This window comes from Thalassophryne amazonica, chromosome 4 (assembly GCF_902500255.1).
Source record: "Thalassophryne amazonica chromosome 4, fThaAma1.1, whole genome shotgun sequence".
Classification (NCBI taxonomy): domain Eukaryota; kingdom Metazoa; phylum Chordata; class Actinopteri; order Batrachoidiformes; family Batrachoididae; genus Thalassophryne; species Thalassophryne amazonica.
Window position 1 is genome coordinate 127,684,349 of NC_047106.1, and position 8,046 is coordinate 127,692,394.

An 8,046-nucleotide genomic window follows, 5' to 3' on the forward strand; every position below is an offset into this window, starting at 1 on the left:
TAATCAAAAAACTGTGTTCATTTGTGGTGACTTAAATATTGATCTGCTCAATCCAAATAAGCATAAAATAACAGATGAATTTATCAGTATAATGTACAGTATGAGTTTATATCCAAAAATCACCAGGCCAAGCAGAATTACATCCCATAGTGCTACCTTAATTGATAATATATTCAGCAATGATATTGAGAATAACACTGTGAGTGGATTATTAATCAATGACATTAGTGATCATCTACCAGTTTTCATCGTTTATAATAGAAACCATCGGCGGAATCAGCCAGAGGAGAAAATAAAATACAGGCGAGTGCGGACAGAGGAAAACATGAACACACTAAAGAAGGATTTACAGGAGCAAAACTGGGAAAAGGTATACAGTGAAAGTGATGTTGATAGTGCATATGAAACTTTTTTTTTACAAATATTTACATCATTATATGATAAAAATTGTCCAATTAAACAAGACTACAGAAAACAAAAAATCCAAGCTCGACCATGGATGACGAAAGGGTTACGAAATGCATGTAATAAGAAAAATACACTGTATAGAGAATTCATAAAACTAAAGACTAAAGAGGCAGAAAATAGATATAAGAAATACAAAAATAGATTAACTAATATTATACGGGTATGTAGGAAGGAATATTATAGTAACATATTATATAATAACAAAAACAATATTAAAGGAATATGGGATATATTAAATAGCATTATCAAAAATGGTAATAAAAAACAGAGTTACCCTCAGTATTTCATTGATAATAATGTCAAGAAGGAAAATAAGGATGAGGTAGTCAACGGTTTTAATAATTTTTTTGTAAATATTGGACCAAGCTTGGCAGAAAAAATTCCCGATTCCCAACCTGAGGATTGGGATAATAATCTCATAGAAAGAAATCCCTGTTCAATGTTCCTCACAGCAGTGGATGGAAATGAAATTATAGACATTGTGAATAATTGTAAATATAAAACATCTACCGATTTCAATGAAATTGATATGGTGGTGGTAAAACAGGTCATTGAATGGATTGTAGAACCATTAACATACATCTGTAACTTATCATTTCAAACCGGTAAATTTCCCAATCAAATGAAAATAGCTAAGGTTGTGCCACTGTATAAGACTGGGGATAGACACCACTTCACAAATTATAGACCTGTTTCTTTGCTTCCACAATTTTCCAAATTATTAGAAAAGTTATTCAATAATAGATTAGACAAATTCATAAATAAACATAAATTACTTACTGATAGTCAATATGGATTCAGAGCACATAGTTCAACATCACTTGCATTAATAGAATCAGTTGAGGAGATTACAAACGCCATAGACCACAAATTACATTCAGTTGGAATATTTATAGACCTCAAAAAGGCTTTTGATACAATTAATCATGACATATTAATCAATAAACTTGAACAGTATGGGATTAGGGGGTTGGTGTTGCACTGGGTGAGAAGCTACTTAAGTAACAGAAAACAGTTTGTGAAGTTGGGGGAATTACATCATCATGCTTGGACAATGCTTGTGGCGTCCCACAGGGGTCAGTATTGGGTCCAAAACTGTTTCTAATTTATATAAATGATTTTGTCAATGTTTCCAAAATATTAAAATTAGTATTATTTGCAGATGACACAAGCATTTTTTGTTCAGGGGGGGATTTGCAGGAGTTACTGAGGAGGATCAGTATAGAAATTGGAAAATTGAAAATATGGTTTGACAAACAAATTATCATTAAACTTAAGTAAAACAAAATACATGTTATTTGGCTATTGTAATACAGACATACAGGTTCAGTTACAAGTCGAGGGGGTAGATATTGAAAGGGTACATGAAAATAAGTTTCTGGGGGTGATAATAGATGATAAGATAAACTGGAAGACTCATATAAAACATATACAAAGTAAACTGTCAAGAAGCATTTCAGTTCTAAACAAAGCGAAACATTCTGGACCACAACTCACTCCGCATTCTTTACTGCTCACTGGTTTTACCATATTTACAGTACTGTGCAGAGGTATGGGGTAATACTTATAAAGGTACAACACAATCACTATCAGTAATGCAGAAAAGAGCTATAAGAATTATTCATAATACTGGCTATAGAGATCATACAAATCCACTATTTTTACAATCCAAAATCTTAAAATTCACAGACTTGGTTCATTTTCAAACAGTACAAATTGTGTATAAAGCAATAAACAATTTACTTCCAGAAAATATTAAAAATATGTTTTTTAACAGATCAGGGGATTACAGTGAGGGGGAAATTTAATTTAAAGCATCAGTGGGCACGAACAACATTAAAAGGTTTCTGTATTTCTGTCTGTGGGGTGAGGATGTGGAACAGATTGGGAGTGGGGCTCAAGCAATGTCCAAGCATGAACCAGTTCAAACAGCGGTACAAAAATATGTTTTTTTCTGGGTATAGGGAGGAGGAAGGGTAATGAGGGTTAGGGTGTTTTGTTTTTTGCTTCGGCTTGTAAATATATAGTATTTTGTATGTAAGTAGGTATGTGTAGGTGTATATTTATGTTTGTGTATATATATGTGTATATATGTATATGTGTATATATACTCAAAAATATAAACGCAACACTTTTGGTTTTGCTCCCATTTTGTATGAGATTAACTCAACGATCTAAAACTTTTTCCACATACACAATATCACCATTTCCCTCAAATATTGTTCACAAACCAGTCTAAATCTGTGATAGTGAGCACTTCTCCTTTGCTGAGATAATCCATCCCACCTCACAGGTGTGCCATACCAAGATGCTGATTAGACACCATGATTAGTGCACAGGTGTGCCTTAGACTGTCCACAATAAAAGGCCACTCTGAAAGGTGCAGTTTTGTTTTATTGGGGGGGGATACCAGTCAGTATCTGGTGTGACCACCATTTGCCTCATGCAGTGCAACACATCTCCTTCGCATCATCCGTGAAGAGAACACCTCTCCAATGTGCCAAACGGCAGCAAATGTGAGCATTTGCCCACTCAAATCGGTTACGACGACGAACTGGAGTCAGGTGGAGACCCCGATGAGGAAGACGAGCATGCAGATGAGCTTCCCTGAGACAGTTTCTGACAGTTTGTGCAGAAATTCTTTGGTTATGCAAACCAATTGTTCCAGCAGCTGTCCGAGTGGCTGGTCTCAGATGATCTTGGAGGTGAACATGCTGGATGTGGAGGTCCTGGGCTGGTGTGGTTACACGTGGTCTGCGGTTGTGAGGCTGGTTGGATGTACTGCCAAATTCTCTGAAACGCCTTTGGAGACGGCTTATGGTAGAGAAATGAACATTCAATACACGAGCAACAGTTCTGGTTGACATTCCTGCTGTCAGCATGCCAATTGCACGCTCCTTCAAATCTTGCGATATCTGTGGCATTGTGCTGTGTGATAAAACTGCACCTTTCAGAGTGGCCTTTTATTGTGGGCAGTCTAAGGCACACCTGTGCACTAATCATGGTGTCTAATCAGCATCTTGATATGGCACACCTGTGAGGTGGGATGGATTATCTCAACAAAGGAGAAGTGCTCACTATCACAGATTTAGACTGGTTTGTGAACAATATTTGAGAGAAATGGTAATATTGTATATGTGGAAAAAGTTTTAGATCTTTGAGTTCATCTCATACAAAATGGGAGCAAAGTATGTGTATGTATATGTGTATGTATGTTGATGTGTGTATGTATATATGTATGTGTATGTATATATGTATGTATATATATATATTGATATCGGTTTAGGTGTGTAGGAATCTATGTGTATATGTGGCAAAGGGTATTACTGGTTGTGGGGAAGAAGGGGTAGGGATAAATAAGCTGATGCTTCACCCTACCCCTTTTCGGACATGTTGGGTACACAGTAGGAACTTTTTTGTTGTTGTCTTTACTGATCTATCTTGTAATTGTTGTTGTATCAAATGTTCGAAATAAACAGTTTTCATTCATTCATTCATTCATTCATTCATCTTGGGTGTTTTTGGCCATGTTTAGCTCCTGGTTTCGTCTAGTTAGGAGTTGGCTTCAGCTGCTCCACTCCTTGGATTCCCTTCTTCTTCAATTCTACTGTGTTGCTGTCCAGTATCTTCACTACTGTATCTGTGGTCTCATACTTAGGTTTAACAGCAGTGTTGGTTAGGTGATCTCGAGCTCTCACCCACACCTTCTGCCCAACCTTAAATGGGATCGTTGGTTCTGGTTCTCCATCCTTTTTAGTCTGACTCCGCCCCACTTCCGGTGTCGAAAATGGGCGTTGGTTCAGTTCTTGCGAAGGGGTGGGCCTGCCGGCACGATGGCGGTCATTCAGGGCCTGTCCAATTTCCAGGGCCTTAGTACTCCATTCCTTCGTGTTAGCATTTTTCCCAATCCAGTTTTTCACCAGTCCAATAGCCCTTTCCACAACTCCATTTGCTTGTGGGGTGTATGGGGGCGAGGAAATTCTCATTACTCCATTTTTCTGGCACCACTGGTCGCCCTGAGCATTACGGAAATGTGTCCCATTGTCCGTTCTCAGCTCCCTAGGTATCCCCAGATTTGTACACACTTGATCCAACATGCTGATCACACTGCTGCCATTGGCTTTTCTCACAGGCTTAACAGTCACATAGCCCGACATAGAGTCCACAAGCACCAACAGATACTTTTCTCCTTTCTTACCGGTCACCCCCATGGGCCCAGCAACATCCATGCATACTGATCCCCATGGAACAGTACTCTTTATGGTGAAACCATCCACCCTTTGTCCTCTTCGTCCTGCATTGCATCGACCACATACTTCACAGTCTTTGAGGACTCTGCAGACTTGGTTTCTCGGAATCCAAAGTTGCAGCTTCTCCAGCTCCTTCTGTGTGGGAATGGTGCCTGCATGGCCAAGCGCTTCATGTACGGCCAGCACCACTTCTTTCACGGACTCTTTTGGAACTACCCTTCCCTTGGGTGTCTGTTCCCACTTCTCGATCCCGACAACGACGACTTTTCTCAGCTGCACATAGCGGTCCACTTCTTCGTTCCCGCTCCAATGTGCTCCTTCTTTTACATGGGCCTTCTGATGTACCACATCTAAGTCCATTGTTAGCCTCAACTCGGCTATTTTCCTCCACAAATCCATATGAGCTACAGGCTTCCCCTTAGCTCCCTCTAATCCATTTTCTTCCCAAATGGATAAGTCCTCTTTCAGGGCTTGTGCGCAGTAATGACTGTCTGTAACCACTTTAGCCCTTTTTACTCTCCTCTTGTTTAACTCCAAGAGTCCTTCCAGTATTGCTGTAACTTCTCCTGTTTGGGCACTCCCTGGCGTTTGACCATTTTGACGATATTTCTCCTTATCTTGATACTTCAGAATATAGCCCCAATAAGCTATATTGTCTGTACCCTTCTTCGACCCATCAGTGTACATAGTCCAGTCGTATGGCTCCGTAGGGAGTTGCCTCCCCTTTAGCAACTTTTTTGTCGCCGACTGTTTTGGCCCAATTTCCAGCTCAGGGTCTAGCAGGATGTCCTCCCACCTTCCCCATCTGGCATTTGTGGCTTTAGTACTCTCAATAGTTCCTTTTCTTAGGAACCGGTGGACTTGGCTTTGAGTGATTACTTTTATTCCCTGACCTTGTGCAAGTTCTTTTAACGCACTCCAATATCTAGCCAGGCCTGCCAGGTCTTTTTCTTCCGGTGGATATTTTCTCTCAATCGAAGACAGAGTATAGCTCAACAATGTTACCATACCCCCTCCTTCGTTGCTCACTTTTACCACCGAATCCTCTTCTTCACAGCTTATTTCGGCTAGCAGACGAGTAGTCAGACTACGCGGCTCCAGCCTAACTGCATCTTGAATGGCTTTCTTTACCTTTTCCAAGCAATCCTGATCTGTAGCTGTCCAAATCCATTGCTTTTGCTCTTGTCCATTAGGTTTCTTCTTGAGACGAGCATAAAGGGGTTTTGCGTATCTCTGATAGTGTGGAACGTGATCTCTCACATAGTTACACAATCCCAATATTTTCTGTAGGTCATTCTCAGATTGCGGTGGTTTAATCTGACTCAGTTTTTCTCGGTATACTTCTGAGAGTCCCAGGTCTGATGATACCTGGAATCCCAAATAGTTAACCTTGAATTGTCCAAACTGACATTTCTTCAGGTTGAGTTTTAATCCAGCTTCTGTGAGCTTCTGAATCACCTTTTGCAGCCGCATTAGGTGTTCATTTTCATCATCATCTGCGATAAACACATCATCGATGTAGACTATTACTCCCAGATCTTTTAATATTTCCATTACAGCTGCTTGGAACACATTTGGTGAATTTCTGTATCCTTGCAGGAGTCGTTGCCACACATAACTTTTCCCCTTATGTGTGAATGCTGTTTTCCCTTGTGACTGTTTTGCTAATCGCAGGGAAAAGAATCCATTTGCCAGATCAATGCATGATTTGTATCTCTTAATTTGGAGCGTTTTCAGTGCTCCTTGGGGATTTATCAAACTCGCTCTATTGGCTATTGTTCGTCGATTGAGAGCCTTGAAGTTGATTACTGGTCTCCAGCCTCCTCCTGCCGACTCTGGCTTCTTAACTGCTTGGATGGGGCTGTTAGTGATCGGATTCAATTCCACTCGGATGATCCCCAAAGCTTCCAATTCTTTTACTATTTTATCCATTTCCTCAACCGCTCCAGGGTTCAAGGGATATTGTCGCAATGGTGGATGTACTCCTCCTTCGATGACATGAATGTATCTAGCCCCCAAATCTCCACAATCATTTTTAAATCGTGCCACTTTAGCTTTGGAGATAATTTCCCTCAATTTTTCTTTCCCTGCTTCAGAGAAATCACTTTCTTCAATCTTTTCTTCTGTGACAGCTGGTACATCCACTTCTTTGTACCAGCTTACCGGACTCTTTCCAGTTGGAGTCATATCCATTCGTACAACTCTTGCCTGTAATTTTTTCACTCGTCGTCTTATTAGAGTTCAAAGCCTTTTGGGCCGATGCAATTCTCTCAAATCCTTGACTGTTATCAAATTAAAGGGGCATTTTATCCAAACTACCCCTTTCCATATTCCAAATGGTCTTTTCTCCGTTGCCGCATTGGCATACTGGATCAGTAGGTATCCCTTGGTCTCGAGGCTTCTGCGGGTCATGGACACCTCTGCTCCCGTGTCCACCAGGTACGGTTCTCCATCCACATCAGTGTAGATATTGTCCCTCTCCCAGTAGGCATGGTCTAGCGTGACCCGCGCCTCCAAAGCCATTACTTCTTCTGCCCTTCAGCCGCCGCTGAGGCTCGGCAGACTTCCTGGAGGGCTTTCCTTTGTTCTGGAGTTAATTTGTCGTACTCCTCTTTAGGGAGATAGCCACCACTACGAGGTGCAGGTGTAGGTCGCGATTGTGGTGGTGGAGGTGGTGGACCTCTCGGCCGAGAGCTCCATTGTCCAGCTGGAGGCCTTTGATTATTCCTTTGTGGTGTTTGATGCGGCTGAGGAGGTGGTGGTTTTGGCACTGAATTTCTTTTCTCCACTCCCACCGGTTTTTGTCCTGATCTCGGTGTGCTCTCCTTCTTCCTCTTTTCCTCATAGAACTGCTGCTCCAGATCCCAGCTCTTCACCACCGCGTCCATTTGTGGGACTGTAGTGCCGTCTATGGGCATTTTCACAAAGGTTATCTCCCCTCTTCTTCCCTTAGTGACCTCTGTCAGTGCCCTAACATAGCGTTGTGTCAAAATCGTCTGTTTTAGCCCATGCCAAACTTGATCTAATGTTTGACCTTTGACTAGTCCAGCTTTAGCTCCAGCAATATGGGAATCTTCATCATTGGGCTCTTCCAACACTAACCTGGCATAATGGTTTCGTGCTGGTTCACCCTGACTGATGGGTTGACTGGTAACTTGGGCCAGCCACATAGATTTACCCTCTTCGCTGTTAGAAGCTCTGTCAATAAGGGGCCACACTTCTTTCAAATAGTCCTTTAGGTCCTCATTTGGTTCTTTCTCTCTCACCAGCATGTTTAATTTCTTGAATTCACGGAATTCCCTGCCGTCTGCTTGAATTTCAGCTTGAA

General features: G+C 41.3%; 1 protein-coding gene across 1 annotated transcript in view; it reads left to right on the top strand.

The window, feature by feature from the left end:
- Positions 1–8,046, top strand: part of b3gnt2l (UDP-GlcNAc:betaGal beta-1,3-N-acetylglucosaminyltransferase 2, like) — a 62,392-nt gene that overhangs the window by 41,263 nt on the left and 13,083 nt on the right. The window lies entirely within an intron of this gene.